The sequence below is a fragment of the Hylaeus volcanicus genome, chromosome 8 (assembly GCF_026283585.1).
Source record: "Hylaeus volcanicus isolate JK05 chromosome 8, UHH_iyHylVolc1.0_haploid, whole genome shotgun sequence".
NCBI lineage: Eukaryota > Metazoa > Arthropoda > Insecta > Hymenoptera > Colletidae > Hylaeus > Hylaeus volcanicus.
Window position 1 is genome coordinate 10506462 of NC_071983.1, and position 18915 is coordinate 10525376.

Consider the following 18915-nt stretch of genomic DNA (forward strand, 5'->3'; position numbering starts at 1 on the left):
TTGCAACGTTTCCGCCAAACGAAAATTCTCGCAAGTTCGCCGACAACTCGAAGCTGCGCTCGAGACGGAACCACTCAGGACGAAAATGCTTCTTTTATCTCTCCGCGACGTTATCAGTCGATAATGCGCGCCGAGACTACGATAAGGCGGCCGTCGGATTATTTTCGACACCAGCGTCCGATTTTCGCGGTGGCCGAGGCTCATCGACGCCCACCGAGGAAATCGAAACGTCCGTTTCCGGCGGGAAGTCACGCGCTGAACACGCGCGACGAGGAATGCATGGTTTCGACTCCAGCCGGCGTCGAGACGCGTCCGCGTCGCTGCATTTCTATGCGCTCGGACACGCGGAAGTGCCAGACGCCTGTTAATTTCGAACGTACGCGATCGTCCAGACACCCGAAATCCGTGAATGGTAACCTCGTGACCCTAACGCTTTCCGTACGAGCGGTCAGGTGTTCGTGGAGGAAGCAGGACGAGAGGGGAGCAGGTTCGAGGACGCTTTGTTCGTGAGGAAACGTGGACGAAAATGTTGATTATTGCTAAGTACGAGACAATTAATGTGAGTATTGGGTTGCGTGTTTACGATTACCTGGGGTCAAGAGGAATTTCTACGAGATCAAGAATTAAGAAGAATTACTTAAGATCACGAGTCGTGAGGAATTTCCATGAGATGAAGAATCAAGAAGAATTAATAAGAATTCAAAAATGGAGGATGGTTTTTTCCACACAGAGAATATTTATCCTTCCAATTATCAGTCGGATGCTCAGAAACTCAGAGGCCAAGACCTTCTATCTCTTTCAATCCTTCTAGGTGCCTCGACTAAAAATTGCATCTATTCTCCCTTTGATAACAACTCCCCTCCCCCCTAAATAGCCACCACTCGTCCCCACAGCTGATCCCCAGCACAGATTACCAACGAAATCACATCCTCACCGGTGTATCCACCACTCGCGCCACGCGTATCCAATCCACCTTCGCCACGATGATCGACAGCCGTCGATCGCGCGTCACGAGTCACGTAAAACGGTTGGTACGCTTGTCCTATTCGCTTTGCCGACGGTAAGAAACGGCTAGCACCGTTCAACGCGTCAGACGAGCCTAACTCGGAGCGTTCACCGCGAGCAAAGATCGAGGTACCGCGAGTACGCTACCAGGATCGCTCGGCACGGATCGGAAACGGTTGAGATCGCGCGCCACGAGCACCAACGGAAGACTACCGCCACGCTGGATCCCTCTTCGGTAAAAATACCCGTTATCAGAGGCGTCGCGCTATCAGGGGAACCGGCGCGTGCACTGAGCCACTCGCGGAGGTGGCCGCAGTGATCAGCTGGCTCGAATAAACGGGCGGGGGAAGGTTAAACAGGTGGCGGGAGGAGATCGGGGGGTCGCCTAATCGCGTCGACCAGGCAGCAGCCACTTCCTAGGAATCGGTGAATCATCGCGCGGATGGAGGGAGATCGATCGGAGAAGAGGGAAAGGAGGTTCCGTGGAAAGGTGTACCTAGTGTCAACATCGAGGAGGATGTTTCTTCGTAGAAGTCTCCCGAACCTAGCCGCGCCTAGCTGACTGCGTGGGCGTTGCGCCATTCGACGATCATCCTCTTGGGAAATTCACCCTTTTCAGGTCATCGTCGGACTGCATCCGATAGCTTGAAAGAAATTGTTGTTTGGGTCAGAAGTTTGGTAGTACGTTAACACGTTGACTGCCATGCCATCCATATATGGGCGAAAGGGCTCTTCGATGAAAAACTAAATAAATTAATCGAGAAAGCGAGGTGTTAAAGAAAATAAATCTAGATGGGATTCGTGAACTTTGAACGGGTTTTAAAAGCGAGGAATACCCTAAATATTAGATTATATAATTGCCAATTGTACAGAAACATGGGAGGAGAAATTTGCCTAAATTAAATGACAGGTTTGATCTTTCCAAATAAATGTTTCATTATATTTGGTTGTCCTAAAAGTTTCTTTCGTGAATTGCATTCAATTATTTTCTGTGGCAGTGTTTATATAAATAGACAATCTAATTTCTTAGACATTAATGCTGTAACAGTAACGAAGCGTAATGAATCATACACAATTCAGTAATGTAACATAAAATATAAAATATCGTGTATATATTAATTATTAATAAAACGAAAGAAACTTTTGGGACAACCTAATAAATGTGTATATGAATAAACTTTCCACATGTATATACTTCTAATGAAAAATTTGTTCGGAAATATTAAACCTATAATTTAATTTAGACAAAGGTACGAATACTTATGAGACTGACTGTATAGCCCCATTATCTTTGTACTGTTTATGATTAAGTAGCTTGTGTCGTTTATGGATTTCTTGAAGAATATAAAGGATAAAACGGATTCTTGGGATGTGTCGAAGAATCTCCAGCTTCAACTCGAGAAACCAGATCCATCTGCCTACGACTGCGCGCCAGACTAGATGAATAATTAATTATTCGCACTAGACTCTCCAAAGGTGACTCAATTATAGCGTTTCCGCGAATCCTCGAAGCCCGATATGGTTATCGCAAGAGTCCACTCGCGATTCGATCGATCTCTCCACAAGTACGTGTAATTAATGTGTTTTTTTTTCCTGCAGGATTACTCATTATGTTGCATTAATTGTTTTTTATCTCGTGAATTAGAAAAAAAAACGAGAAAACCTGTACTTTAACAATTCACCGACAGGTTGTGGTTGGATATTATAATTGAATTTAACCGTTTTCAGATTTATATGATATTTCATAATTCATGTAACGATAGGAGCATACAATAACAGATGGTAAAAATGGCGAAAATGGTAAACAATTTTCTTTCAAATTTCGATTTAGAGGATCATTATCACACGCATCTTCTGCATTTGCTCCAAAATCAAAGGAAGTTTATAACTCGTAAATTATTCTCGCATAATTTCTTCTTCAACTTTACTTTTAACGCTACTACAATTTGCATTAATAATTTGTTCTGTTTAAAGGTGACGCCATCCTTAACCATGAAAAACACTGGTTTACAGCATGCTCCAGACGCTGGCCATTCACAGAGTAACTCGTCCGATCCGTGGAACGAGCTGGTCCATTCATTGGGCGGTGACGTAACCGCGGAGCGTACTATGATCGTGAATCGAGCGGGTCGAGTGCACCGAGGGATGCACAATGTGCAACGTACGCGGCGAGGAATCTAATTGACATCCTTACTGCGAACCACAAGGGTCAAATTTATTTATAAGAGCCACCTCGAGATCGCTCGGCTCCGTTTTTTATTCAATCGTCGCGAGACCTAAACGAGTTTCGCGAATTGAGACGTCCCTCGCTTTGCTGGAAGTCGTTTGCGTATATTTGCCATGGAAGACAGAAGGGAAGGATACAGTTAAATCTTGGGAATTTTTGGAAAATGCGGGATGTTCAAAAAATAAAAATAAATCTTGCTAAAGAACAGAATCTCCACCACCGGAAGGATCAAAGAATGATGAATTAAGATTTCGATCTGTTAATAGTACAGTAATTGCTCCAGCAAGAACCGGCAGTGATGATAATAATGAAATCGTCGTAATTATTACTGATCATGAAAATAAAGTTATTTGATCATAATTTGAACTTGCATTTTTTAGTAATTCTCTATGAAGCTATGGTATGTTCTATTTCTTGGAATTTTAATTGATAGCAAGGATCTTGAAGGGAACTTCAAGATTCTTTGGCTGGTTTGTTGATACGTAAGATTTCAAGTTTGTGATTTCCTTCTAACTCTCGCTATTTCTAACCGATCCTGGTGAAATTTTTTTGTTCAATTGCTCACCATGCCCCAACATAAAGTATGGACTACTTTATTTGCGAAAATATTACCTATAGATATTATTGGACAATATTCGTGTCTCGGTTACCTATGAAAGATAGCGAGAAAACCTTCCAAAGGGCAAAAGAATTTTGATGAAAGATGCACTTCGTAAGGAAATCCTGTAATTAGAGTACTTTACGAGAGAATTCTATGAATAAACATTTCAAGTAAGATATAGAAGCGTGCGCAGCCAGTTTCATTGGAATACAGAAGTGTTTGGCTCCAATGAAACTCGGCCCACTTGCGCAGACGGATCGACCTCTCGAGAAAACCACGGAAGGAGCCCTGAACTTGGACTCTAGAAGGACGATTAGGTGTCACGAGTGGCGTAACTCGCTAGAGTGAGTCACTTTCGAGTCAAGGATGTCACGACTCGCGTCGATGATCGCGACTCGCCATCTCGTTCGACCCGTTTTCGTGGACGCTCCCTAGATCCGAGGATCGAACCAATTTTCTTATTAGAATTTTAGAATTTATTTCATCTACATGTACTTATCGATGACGAAATTGATCTAAAATTGGTTCGATCCTCGGATCTAGGGAGCGTCCACGAAAACGGGTCGAACGAGATGGTCAATTATGTATTTCTTCTAGCTGCTATTCGTCATAGCACTCGACCAATTACCACCTTGATATCACCTTTCCGATTCGAGTGTAAGAAAACAAGAAGAAAAGATCTCGCTAGTTCCCGTAATTAAGTGGAGCTCGATTAAAGGAACGACGTCGCGGTGCTGGCTCCGTTAAGTTCGTTAATTCGGGTTTGAGTGCGGTTGCAAGGGGCTGCATCGAGCGTTCGATTGAAGTGCATCTCGATTTAGACGCGACCGAGAGCAACGTGCACCTAGGAAGTACATTTCCGAGCCGACGATGACGCGCGATGGTTAATTTGATCTTTTGAGAGGCCTTCGATTGCGCACGCGTGTTCCCTGCGTCTTATTAGGCTCGCGTTCTTAGGCGCGAACAGTTCCTGAACATGGATTACTCGGTAGGAAACTTCATATTTTTTTGTTTGATTAAAATTCTAAAGAATCGAACTCTTCGTTCGAACCAACAGGCCACTATTCTCGTAACTATCTTTGGTCCGCTCCGAAATAATAAATACAAACGTAATTAATTCCAATACGTAACCAATAACGATTCCAAACAATTTCTAATCGAATGAGGATCCTGGTCGAGACCAATAAGATGTATAATATCGAAGCAATCGTAAGTTTGAAAACGACTTGAAACGCGGCATCGAGCCATGGAAGGCACAATGAGAATTTTAAACGTTCGTATGTAAAATTCCCCATCGAGCGTCAGGCTCGATAAGCAGGTAAAGAGAAGCGTGTATCCTCTTATAGAGCGTTCCGAGTTATGCTTGGCATCCTAATAGACGAAGCCCGCGATCTTTGGATCGGGCTGGCAAGGTTCGACGCACCAGTCGCTATGCGAAACATTCGACTCAATCGAACGCGGGCATATTCTAATCTTAAGCCTTTTAATCTTCGGCTCACTCTCCTCGCGCGTTATTTACGACGCCATTAGCCCCTCTGGGCAAGATCGACCGAGGAGCCATCGGTTCAACGCGGAGAATTTCATTATCCTAATATTTCGAGTGGGGAATGATCTCCATGCAGATCTCTTGGCAAGGAAAATTGTTCCAACGACAGGTGAACGTATAGTCGCTAACCCGATCTGACATTTCAGTTTCTCGAACATTCTTCGTCATCGAAAGTGTTCCTTTAAGGTCGATTTATATTATCCGTTCAGACACGACGCGTTTCCGATCGGTAGACTGCGGATCTGTATGCAAAATAAAATCTTCGCGAACGTGCCTACAAATTTTGTCGGTTCCGACAAAAGCAATGTAGTATTTATATCATCAGTTCGCTTTCGACAACGACAGGCAACGAACGTTACTGATTACTAGACTGCGGATCTTTATGCATTTACAGAAAATTTGAATGTACAAGAACCTACCAAAGGCAAACGATATGCAAGAATATAAACAAGATTGAAAGTAAAGTTCATGTTATAATATTTGCAGAATAAAATAAATTCCTATTTAGGTTCAGTATTTGTAGGCACGTTCGCGAAGATTTTATTTTGCATAAAAATCCGCAGTCTGATTATAACAATGTACACCCGACCATAATTCAGTTTATACATTTTTTGATGTGTGATATGAGTCGTTCATTGTACAAATCGATTAACTCCTTAAGAGAAATGTAAATTTTATTTATTTAATATATAGAATTTGTAATGTACCAACAATATACTAGATAATGTATTATTCCTGCGTTATTCCTGTATATATCAGCGCATCATTTAATCTCTAAGATCGTGTTTGCCGGACGACATCTTTGAGAAAACCCACGGGAGAATTTCTTTCTTCGAACGCGTTTAGAAAGCTACGACCGAATGAAGTTCAACGACAAGGTGCGAGGAAGTGTTTGTCCCGGTGCTAGGTTTAGAAAGTCGTGACGCATCGCGGTTTCACGAAACAGGAAGACCGATAACGCGACTTTACGAGACGCATGACGAGCCTTCGGGAACCGTCAGCGACGATTGTTCGATCTTATTTCTGGAATTTCTCTCCATGGACGCACTAAACGCGATGATTGGTCTGCGGATGTTTATGCTCATTCATAGTTCCACATATCCAAATAAAGAATTGAGATTTCAACGAAAGTACGTCTCCTCTTCCAAACAGGAATTTTATCATCGACATTTTTACGTCTTTGCATTGTCATCGTTCACTTTCCCAAATTTTATATATCGTATCGATTACCTGGACTGTCAATAATTTATTGAAACGAGCAAAAACAACTGTGCCACACGCAAATATAGAACTAAAAGAAAACGTACATATTCTCCGAATGTGCGGCAGGTAAACATCGCATAGAATACAAAAAAACCAGTAAAAAATTACATATCGTAAAAAATCTTGAGAATAGGACCACCGAGGAGACATGCACTATAAGATGCAACAGGTTTCATTCCGATTGGTCAAGCCATCTCGGCGTAATCAGTGAACATACAAAAAAAAAAAAAAATTACATGTCGAATTGAGTAACCTCCTCCTTTCCGAAGTCGGTTAAAAATTCAGAGGGTGCTTCTTCTTGAGGTCGATCCCATAACCTAGACTTCACGTTTCGGGAGCAATTGAACTACTCGCAGACACCGACGAATCGAGACGGAAAGAAGTCGTTGAATGATAAACACATGACGAATCCGTCGAGATTGAATGAACGAGACGTTCGAGCATTATTTCCGACAATTACGTCACTTTGTTATATTCGGCCCTCATTGAGGAAGCCCGAGTGGAAGACGAACAATCTCTTTCCGCGTAAGATGCCGTAAATAGTCCGACGATAAAGCCGACTGGTTCCATCGAGCGTTTCGCGAGCATTCTTATCGTGCTCCGGAGAAAACCACGTGTCTCGAGTGGCTCGATAACGGGCGTGAATCATCCTACGTGGCCTCCGTGAGAAAGAATTCGAGGGAACACGCACTCAGAGGTGAAGGAGGAGAGTTTCGCTGGTTTCGCCAAAATGAAGCGTGTCGCGAATTGGAAACATCGTTACTCTGGAGCCACGAACGACACAACAGCATTCCTGTCGTTCGAAGTTAATGGAGATGACGAATACACCGACCGAGGCTATTGGTTGATATTCGAGGCGTGTTAATGTTGGGAAATATTTAACCCTTTGCACCGGAGGCCTCTCTTTTCTAGTATTCCATTTGCTCTTTTAGCATTCTATTGCCACGAATGCTAAGCTATCGAGATATCAGAATCGGGTCACCTTTACCTCACTGAAGATCATTTTATTGACACTCCAACTTTCAAAGAAATTAAATCTGAAGAAACATTATTGCTGGTAGATTTGCTGCGTGAAACCTAATGGTGACTGAGAGTCAACCCTGAGAGGTTAACCCTTTGGGTTCGAGCCAAATTTCTATAAAACCAAAAACTCTCTTTCGAAAAGAAACATTTACGAACATTCGTGACTCAATGTATTATTATTTCAATTAATAATTAGCTGTATTCTGATGTAAGTACAATCGAAATTGTACGTCCGAAAAATCACTTTTACATTACACATGTCGCCCTAGGAGCGCCAAGCGAGCGCAAAGGGTTAACAGTTTGTGCGTAACGTTTTGTTGAATTGTTAGGATTATCGTGAGCCATGGTTTAGTCTGGGATAGGTCTTTTTTAAATGGTGTATGTAGAAGCGTAATTGAAGGGGGTTGTTGTTGATAAGAAGGGAAAAAAATATAAACTTAATAGAAAAATGTCAAGAAACTCAATAGTGCTCATCCAAACGCAGGAGCATTTTCAACGGTATATATAAAATCCTTTTCAATAACCTACACGAGCCAAGGAAGTCGAGTGATAACTTGATAAGAAAAATGGGAAAATCACAAAAATGTAATAAACAAAATTCTCGATAAGCTCTAGAGAAGATTCATCTGTCAAGGATGTCAACGATAACGATTCGAAGAGACAAAAAATTGCAAAGTTGAATTCAGAAAATGTTGAACTCCCCGAAGCTAATCGCGCAATAATGTTCATAAAGCTCTGTCCCTACGCTGGACTCGAAATTTCTGAAGAGTTTCGATCGTGTATGGGCTTCGCTCCGCGACTCTCCCGAATCCGAGCACGCAGGTGATCATCATCGGACACCAGAGTCCAGATCGATGAGTCACAAGGCACGCGAGAGACGGTACCACGGTGGGAAGAGCAAAGGAAGGGACAGCTCCATGGAAGATCGGTGATTCACCTTCGCCTGGCGTGCACTCGCTTATCTTCAGCTCCGAAAAACTGCAGAGCCTAATTTAACCGAGAAAAAAAAGATCGAAACGACGATTAACGAGGCAAATGTAAACATCTATCGCGCCTACGCGCAACTTTTGTATATAATTCCTTGATCTTAATTCAAGAAATTCCCGAAATTAGGCTTCGACGATGTACAACAGTTGAAAAAATTGTGTATTCCAAGCGGTCTGGAAACGCGCGACTGTTTTTGTACATTTTCTGACAACATTTCCGCGTAAGCGCGCTCGAGCACGCGGCGCATGAACGAACCGTCGGATGAATGGACGAGCCGTGAATCATTCGAGGAAGTTCAAGGTCGTACGTTACGATACCGAGCCACGTGCTACTATATCGTATTGTGCGTTATCGCGGACGCATAATGCGTAATGCCGTTGATCGACATTTTCTTCTTGGTAACGACGACGCGGGTCGATGACTTTCACGGAATGAAACGAGTACATTTTTATTGCGGTAAATATATGTACGGTATTCCGTGCAAAACGAATATATTTGCAGCCAATATTAAACGAAAAATAAAATTATTCGACTAAACACGTTAAGAATAACTTTCTTATTAACCTCTAGAGGGATCATTGATAGCTACGTATACGTTTGCTTTTATATCGAAGTGAGCATTGCTTGCAATCGCGATACGTTGTACAATTAAAAAATATACCATATATTACATAGACATACGAAAATATGTCGTAACTTGTTGTAACTTTGAGGCTTTGCTTTGACTCGATTCGATTAGACCAAAAATGAAATGCATTTGAAATATTGAAATTCGTCCCTCGAGAGATTAACTTTCTATCTTAGGTATGAATTTTCTAGGACGAACAGAATTTTTATCAATCGTTACACATTCGTTACTAGTCCAATTTTCGTGACGATACGTTCATAAATTCGCGGAGCATTAAAACGATCCATGGAAAATTGTAAAAAAAAAAAAAAAAAAAAAATCTAAATACTGCTACAAATGCATTCATTCGAAAGCCTCGACGAGAAGCGTCAGTCCCAATCTGAATGAGGAATTCGTGAGGGGCATCGAAGCAATGAGAAATTCGGTTGAGTCACGGCATCGTCGTGCACGGAAAGGCGAAGACGGGTACACGAAGAAGTTCCCATACCGGGGGTCTGGCCCCTTGGCGAATGCCGATGAGTCACGGAGGAATTCCAGACGGATGCATACGGTCACCAGCCCCCCCTGTTCCTTTTTCTCACCTCTGGGTCAGTAGACGTTACGCGGGATTTCAGCCGAGTTGGCATTTCAAACGCCTCGATCTGACGACTCAACTGTGTCGAAGTCGAGACGCGATCAATTGACTGCTCGAGGTCGTCAAAGGATACCGAGGCTATTGGTTGATATTCGAGGCGTGTTAATGTTGGGAAATATTTAACCCTTTGCACCGGAGGCCTCTCTTTTCTAGTATTTCATTTGCTTTTTTAGCATTCTATTGCCACGAATGCTAAACTATCGAGATTTCAGAATCGGCTCACCTTTACCTCACCGACCATCATTTTATTGACACTCCAAATGTCAAAGAAATTAAACCTGAAGAAACATTATTGCTGATAAATTTGCTGCGTGAAACGTAATGGTGACTGAGAGTCAACCCTGAGAGATTAACCCTTTGGGTTCGAGCCAAATTTCTGTAAAACCAAAAACTTGTCGTTTATTTTATTATATTATAATAGACCCTAATATTTTAATTTGTGCCCTGTATTATATTAATGTAATTTTTATTTCAACATTAGTTGTGTATCAACTTTTTTGGAAGAGGAATCTATTTTTTTTACTAGCAAACACTTGGACCAGGCTGCGTCATTTTTCGAAGTGAAATGGACTTTTCGCTTGCTCTTGACTCGAAATAAAAGAACATCCTTGGCTATTCCCGTCCAGGAGAGAAGGAAAAGGAGAACACGGTCTTCGATCGGGTTTAGAACGTAAACTTTAGATCCATATGAGTCACCAGAAGGATCGAGAACCCCGTGAAAGTCGAATGCCCATCTCACAGCGATCGCGGGAACTACATGACGGGACTAACGATCGTTGCACCGTTACAACCGGCGGACAATGCTTGGTATGTTGCGAGCACGGAATAGAATTAAAATGAACAATAAAAACTCCGTCCAGGGCTTTATCCCTGATTAAACTAATTAATTTCTGGGATAAATGCATAAAATTAAATAGGGAAAACGCACCTGTTTCGGGTGAAACCAGAAAGAACGTGTTTACCTGTTCAACTCGATTGGTACGGAAATAAATCTCTCGCCAACGAAGGAACTCACCTGAAACGAAAAAATAACTGGTTAAGAGCAATTCAAAATTCATAAAATTTCGCAAGTACAAATATATTACTACTCCGATTCTTTACAAATATTTAATTTTTTCGATACGTTTAGAAACCCGTTTAATATCTTCTTTCCCGACTAATTTTGCGGTGTCGAAAGTCATCTGAAAGATGGAGAAATCGAGGAAACTTCGAGTTACTTTTTCAAGGAAAAAACAGGCAAAGGAGTAGCGTAAAAGAACTTCGAGGAAAAGTGTTTCGCGCGACTGCCAGCTAAAAAGAGGGTCGTCAAACTTCGTGGAAAGTTGCTTAAATCGAGCGCACTTTTGCGAGCGGAGCGCAAAGGAAATAAATCGACGAGAAAATCACGGGGATTCCCAAACAAATACTGGAGAGTATTTGGGAATGTGTGAACAAGTTCGGTTCCTCGAAGAGGGTTTCCGATTTTAGCTGGGGTTAATGAAAATTAGAAAGAGAATCATGACTTCTTCTGATACAGTTGCATCAGCTTTTAATTATTTGCAAAAAAACTTACAAAAGATTTGGATTCAAAATTCACAAATTTCCTCGTCGATTCGCGGACTACGCTTCTCTCGTTTATTTACATTTCCGTATGGCAGCTTTGCAACCAAGCATACCTCGCTCCAATTACCCTACAATTATCCTTGGATATCGAATCGATATTCGTCTTTCCCCAAAGTATTTCTTTCGCACCGCTTCTTTAAAACATTCAAGCTCACCTGTCAAGTGTTGTTTAATAAAATATTCATTAATTCGCCTAGATTGCCGAACTTTGCCTGTATCGGGTCAAAATTGGAGGACAAGGAGGGATGAAAGAAAAGAGACGACGAGAAGGGTGTGCGTGGGCGTCGCTAATCGACAACGGCGCCAATGGAGTGGATTTTATCAACCTGCAGTCTGGAGGCCAGTCGGCGTACATTCGCGGAAGGGGAGAGAAACCGACCAGAAGACGAGACGAAGGAATGAGATCTGTAAACTGCGATGTAAATGACCGCGGTCGCGCTCGATTACGTCAGATAGCGGTGCGAGTGCGCCTTTATGCTCGCGAAAGGGACGGGTGCGCAACGCGATATACGCACAGCTGGAAAATTGCTCGGATAATTTGCTGGGTCTGGTGTCAGAAAACTCTCGAGCCTCCTGGCAGATGAGAAGAGTTCTTAGATCAAATTCTCGGATCGAAGAACGAGGGATAAACCAGGGTTCATTAAGTGTTACCGATGTCAATGTTGGAATTAAACAATTGATAATGAACAGTAGTTCAACTATGATTAAAACTCTCATCTACCTATAAGTACACGAGTGTATCCCTTGTTTTATAAATAAAGATCAGAATTCCAGTGAAATATTTTTAAACGGGCAACAGACAATTTAATTATTCGATGAAACAAAGGTCGCTAACAAACTATGGTTCGTTTCATTTTTTATTTGTTACTAGAATAAATAACTTCCTACTTCTACTACGCGCTAAACTAATCGACATTCGAGCCTAGATGAATATTCTAAATTAGCCAATCTAAACAATTATTTATAGCCTCTGTAATTTTCGTCTCGTTTTATACATTTTTGCCTATCCCATCTTCCCAGCGATTCGCAACAGTTTCCCCTCGTTCGCACTTCGGTTCCGATGTAGGTCAGTCTGTCTCCGACTGAAAACGCGTAATGGCTGGGAAGTAGTATCTCGCGAGGCAAAAAAATCCGCGGCGAGAAAACGCGGAGAACTCAATTACGTTACATACGCGCGTGACGACGCGTAATTGCGCACAGAAATAGCAAGCCGACAAAAACTCGGGATCGATCAACGGAAAAGGTCGCGCTGTTTCTTTTTCTAACCGAGGCGAGAATTTATGGAGGAAACCTCTAACTGAACAGGATCGTAAAACTGTTACGAAACCGATTGTTCCGCCTCGGGGGCGACGGAAAACGTTTCATTTGTAAATAAACAGCCTTATCCCTCGATTAATTAGTTTTATTTTCTTCCGAACTGGCAAGGGTTGACATTGTTTTGGTTAGTTTCCAGGATCGTCTTCAATTTTATGGTTGAAAATCATTCTGGTTTCGTTTTTCGCTTTAAAATGTAATCAAACGGAAGCGAGTAAATGATTGAAGACGACAGGCTTTGTGTTTGATTAGATTATTCGCTGAGCTACGGGATTGTGTAGCGTTTGATTACATTGGTCACTGAGCTTCCGTTCCGCTATGAGATTAGTTTTGCGTTAATAATAAATTAGTTTTACCTTTTCTGTATTCTGGTAAGTCGATTTTCAACCACTGTCGTTTAATCTATGATTAAGGGTCTGTAAGTTTTTGCACGAACAACCCTACAGGTTCTTTTGTTTATCATTTAACTGGCTGTTCTGTGAAACGTTAATTAACCGACTATTGAGCGGATACGTGATCGTTCCAGTCGCTACAAAGTAAGATATAAAGGCTTTGATAAACAATTCTTCCATCCGCCAAGGACGGAGACGTTAACCGGCTTTCTGTATTAATTACCTGCGATTAGAGCAATTTCGCGAGACGCGTTCCCCATAAACTATGTCGTATGAATATTCAATTGTCGCCAGCTCCGAAAGAAATTGTTTAGAAATGTTAATTATTTAATTCTCGCTGCGTTCGTTTGTCACATTTTAATTGCGAGAACCTAAGTAAATGAATGTTTATGAAGTGCTATCATGCCATCACCCCCTACCTACGTGATTTCGTAAGTTTGCAGAGCAACTAATTTTTTAATGCTTCTCAATACAAATTTTCGAATCTATAGTCGCAAGTGTACACCCTTCTTATGTTCAAAGTTCAAAATTCACACGTTGGCTGCCAAACTAATCGCGAAAATTTATACGAGCCGTACACTTTGTTTCTATACAACTGAAACTTATTTTTGTTGAATTTAAACTGGTGTATATTTTTGCAATTTTGCCAAATTCACGAATCCAATGCAGATTTGTTTCTTTTAACGTTTCATCATCAGAATTAACTCTTTGCGCTCGAGTGGCGCCTCTAGGACGACATATGTAATTTAAAAGTGATTTTTGAACGTACAATTTCAATTTTACTTATATTAAAATACAGCTAATTATTAATTGAAATAATATACATCGAGTCGCGAATGTTTTCAGATGTTTCTTTTCGAAGCAGAGTTTTTGGTTTCACAGAAATTTATTATAAAACCGCCTCAAGCGCAGAGGGTTAATTTATTTCGTTCCTTAATGAAAAGTCCTGTCACTCACGCATGGGTGACGTGGCGACCAACGTGTTAAATAATCAACGAAGTATTCTGTCAACGATTATGTAATGAAAATAATCAAAACACGATTAAACATCACCTAAACACGAACTGCGTCTCGTGGCTGGAACAGACGCCCCCGTTCATCCCCTTCGCCTAAGGCGAAATAGTAACTCCGGCGCATTAGCGACTCCCAAACGTATCATCTTCCGAGTCGACGACCCAGGCGCACGTGCACGTTTCGAATACTGTAATCTGGCGCGCGAGCAACACCATTGTTCGTCGAGCGTGTAATCTTACTCGCGATTTCCATCGTCTCGTACGATGGAGATCGCTGATGCGTCAACGCCGCGACATTTTCGCTTCTGCTTACGCTGCCAGGGGCTGTTCTGCACCGCGACGACCATGCGCGACGAACAACGGTCTGCGTGACATTTCTCTGACAACAGAAACACGACTCGAAGGAGCTGAACGCGCGACACCCGACGCCGAAGAGGAAACCGGTCGCGCGAACTCGACTGACACACGCTCCGGCGTCGAGTGGCAAAACAAACGTTCGTGTGACTTTGGATACGGTGTTGCGCGTTTTTTTCAAGTTCGATGAGGTGTACGATGCCTCTAATTTGCGAAGAAATTTATTTCGAAACTGCATTTCATTGTTAAATAAGTTGCAGAAATGTGGTTGTAGAGTCGTAGATTTGAACACTTCTACAATGGTTGATCGATTTGATTGAGTTTTGTTTGTGAGTGCTCTTTATACTTCAATTTAAAGTACAGAGTACATAGTTTGGGTAAATATTAGTTAGAAGTTTTATTAAACAATATCGAAGTCTATTACTTAGAGCAACCTCTTCCAAAAGCCATTTACGAGATCAACATGGAAGGAGCCTAAAGTTGTACCATGAAATTTATCATGTATCTCCGATTTGTCAACCTAATCAACTCTCTTTTGTGCCACTGTTTCAAATACTAAGTTTTCCGTGAAACAAAGAAGGTGTTCCAATGAAAGTTTGCCCATCTCTGATCCGAACCGTGCTCGACGGGACCACGGCAGCGTCATTTCCGGTTGACGCTGAATTCCTCCCCCCGGAAACGAGCGAATAATTCGACTAGACTGGAAACAATTCCTAGAATTGTTGCTGGCGTTGTTTCGCAGGAGCGGGACGAAACGGTGCACGATACTTTCACAAAAGCCGCAGCGCGCGTCAACGACGAAACCGGATGCGTTTAATCTGCCGCTGTAAATGCGCCACGCTGAGACACTTCTCGAGAGAAAGAGACGTAACACAATAGTAATTACAAGAGGGAGGAGACGAGGAACTCGTTCAGCTTACGGATGAATGAGCCAGCGAGAATGAAAGAATTATTTACACGACTGGTGATCCCATTAATCGGTTCCCACCTCGAGGGTGTCTTCCTCGTTGAGGTACCATTCGACCAAATTAATTTACTTTGACCCCTGCGAACCAACGAAAATTCGACGACCAACGAACAGACACTCGCGACACGTGGGAAGGACGCGTTTGACCTCTTGCAGCCCCTGAGAGGAAATAAGTGGGGGGTTCCTCTTTAAGCTGGTCACCTCGATTATTGCACGAATCTTCAAACTGCAACACTTATTCTTAGAGCAACCAGAGGTCTCTCATTCGACAAAATGGGTGTACTTTGACGGTTGTAAACGAACAAAATTTTCAAGGATTAAGAGATTGATAATTCTAACACGTACGAGAGTTGCAATTCCTCCCTTGGATAGTGGAAATATACAAGGTTACACAAGTGGGACTGCTTTTCACCAAACCTCGTTTATTGTACCCATCGGTGCCATTATCTCGCAATTATCGAGCTGCGTCCGGCACTGAAATTTTCGGGTATTTCCATTGCTGGTCTACCAGAAAAAATCTCAAAGCTCGAGGAGAAGGAGACGAGCTCGACTGGGCGCAGAGATCGACGGGACGCCCCGTCTCCCAACTCTCGGCAATTTAGTGCCAGTTACATTTAACGAGCAACGCTGTCGCTTGATTGTCTCAACGAGGCGCCTCTGTCCCCCTCGCTCTTTTTTCCGCGCTCACCTCGAAAAGAGGACCACGCGGAATGGAAAAAGAAAACGGCCCCGAGGGCGTCGGGCCGAAAGAAAGAGACGCGTCGCAAACGTTACGGAGGGAGGGTGGAGAGCGAGCCGCCCACAGAGAGCGGATGCTGGGTCGACAGGGTCACCTCTCTGGCAAAATGAATCTTTTATGCCTCGCGCGCTTTTACGGCGTCCTCAGGAACGGGAGAGCCCGTTTCTTTCCTTCGAGATGGATCGAGGCTCGCGATTAACCCGCGCCACGTCGATTCTGCACGGGCTAAGATTTAACTACAACCACTCCAACATGGTTCGAACGGGTACTCTTTTGTTTCTTGGGTTAAGATAGAGGTTACAGTGAGGAATAAGCTGGATGCGGGTTATTAAGACAGATGAAAAACATTTCACCAGATACTGCAAGAAATAATCCACAAGAGACAGTAATGTTGCCTTGCAATACGTGTGTGCACGCATTAAAACCATAATAGTAGTTTTAGCAATGCGACATACTTTTTACCTATTATAACAAGAAGAGGAGCATATAACATCATCAATAAAAGAGCAAGTAAAATGCACAATTAAAAGTAGATAGCGTTTACCATTATTTGATAAGTATTCCCGTTACTTAAGGTCTTCAAAAATTACAAAAATTACAAACGTTCGCATCACAGACTGATCGAACACGGAAATTCAATTTTCATGATTTCTTTGCAGTCAAAGTACTCGACATAAACTTTTGAAATCTGGTATGTTTATGCATACATACGCATAGAAAATTCTCTAAGATTTTCACTCGTCCCAGTCGATTTGTTTGCGAGTTACACGCGTTACGGTACGCGCGTGTATATCATCATATCCCCCTAAGACCGCCTTGGAATCGCAAGTGTAATTATAACGCGAACAGAAACGCGTTCGACGCGGATCGGTCATATAAGATCGGCGGAAAATAGACGAAGAAAAAACAAACAAGCGACGTATAGCGGATGGGTTAGGTCTCGCGAAACGCGAGCCTCGTCCAATTTTTCTGACGTCGTTCGAGAAAAGCTGGCCCGCTGCATTCGTCGCTGTCTCGTTTCGAACGCGTCGAATTTAGGTCCCGTTAAATTTAGAACAGCGGGGAACCGCGTTCGTCGCAGCCGCGAAATTCTCCGCGGCCCTCATTAGTCTCTCCTTCGCGATTCGTTATTTTTCCGGCACCGCTTTTATCGCGATCGTTGAACAGATCGTTCGTTGCTTCGCACCCAATAATTTGCCCAAAGCTTGGCTCGCAACTGACCCCCCCACCCACCGATCAAAGATAGGCGAAATATCCGTCGCGGATAGAAATGTTGTAACCCTAAAAATCGAAAAAATTATTTTCTTCGCTATGTCTCGTCAAGCTTTTTCTAAAGACGTCAAGATTTTATTTCAGCTTGCACTTTTGGTGCGTTTGGTTCGCGTTACGGCGCGTGCGGTTTGGCTAACAATAAAGTATTCTTCGTCTTTCGTCACGAGTGCAATGCTAGCCAAGGACCCATTTTTATTCGCGACGTAGATCGAGCACGACGGGTTCGTGAGTGACACGATCGAAAACCGACGGTGCCGCGATAAATTGAATAACAGGGTAGGCTCGTGGCACGCGACGATCGCCTTCGTTAAATGGATGTTCCGTGATCGTTAAAGCAGCATTAATATCAATGTCTTCTTTTAAAGAGGATGTGTACGTCTTCTACGATGGCTCTCGACCTTTGCTCGCGGAATCGAGTAAAGACTTTATTGTTACTAACTTTGATCGAGGGATTCGTTTTCTAAGAATTTTTGTGGTAGGATCAAGAGCTGGCGTATGAACTACTCATGGCTACTTTAATTTTCTCCATATCGAAACATTTGGTAAACCGTGTGAAATTGGGAGGAGTTTAGGTCGTCGCTTCCCCGGTTTCAAGATTGTTTACAAACTACAAGCCCTCGAAGTTTGCACGTTTACGCCAACCTTTACGAAAGCTTTCTCCGTAACCGAACTTTTAAATCTGGATCGAAGATACAAACCCCATCCTTTTTTGTTCTACCCGAGAAAGGTACAATCTCTCTGAATGAATGTTATTTGAATTTCAAAAATGATTTCTGCGATGTTAAATCGTAGCCAAAGGATTCGTTACCAAAGTGAACGGAGCACCAACCACGGGCGATAACGAATAATACTCGATAGCAGCTCGTTTTACAGCAGGTTTCCTCTTCCCTTTTGCTTCGGCTTATGATCCTTTCAAAAAACGATACCGGCTCGATCGTGACCACTGTAAATTGCGCGACAACGACCGACTTTATTGTTATTAACGTTATTAGGTGCGCCCGACTTCCAGTCGAAGGCAGCGTGGCTCGTTCGCCGCGAGGGAGGGAAGCCTTTTTTTAGGCGAAGAGATCGGGAACGAGTTTAACAAACTCGAGCTGGTTTCAAGTTACGTAAGCCATCGGGGGTCCGCGCATCGCTGAAGAAGATTACCAGACGAGGCAGAGTCGAAATAACTTGGCGACGTGCCAACGAAACGTGGAAAAGAATATATCGAAGCCAAAGTACCGATTGTTTTCGTCGTTAAAGCGACGCTGGGTCCCGTTTCGACGTGACGACACGCTCGGAGACGGTCACGTTCACGGTCGCGATCACGAAACCGGCATCGCTGGATTCATAAATTGTCGCGAGG

At 42.8% G+C, this 18915-nt stretch overlaps 1 protein-coding gene across 5 annotated transcripts in view; it reads right to left on the reverse strand.

Annotated features, from left to right (window-relative positions):
• LOC128880897 (NAD(+) hydrolase sarm1) overlaps positions 1 to 18915 on the reverse strand; it is a 119649-nt gene that overhangs the window by 38916 nt on the left and 61818 nt on the right. The window contains exon 1 of one of the 5 annotated variants that reach the window (XR_008457932.1): positions 935 to 1188. The exons of 3 other annotated variants lie outside the window; for them this stretch is intronic. The gene's annotated coding sequence lies outside the window, so the exon portion shown is untranslated. Of the gene's footprint in view, positions 1 to 934; positions 1189 to 18915 lie in introns of those variants that run through there. One more of the 5 variants, XM_054131440.1, reaches the window with a different exon arrangement.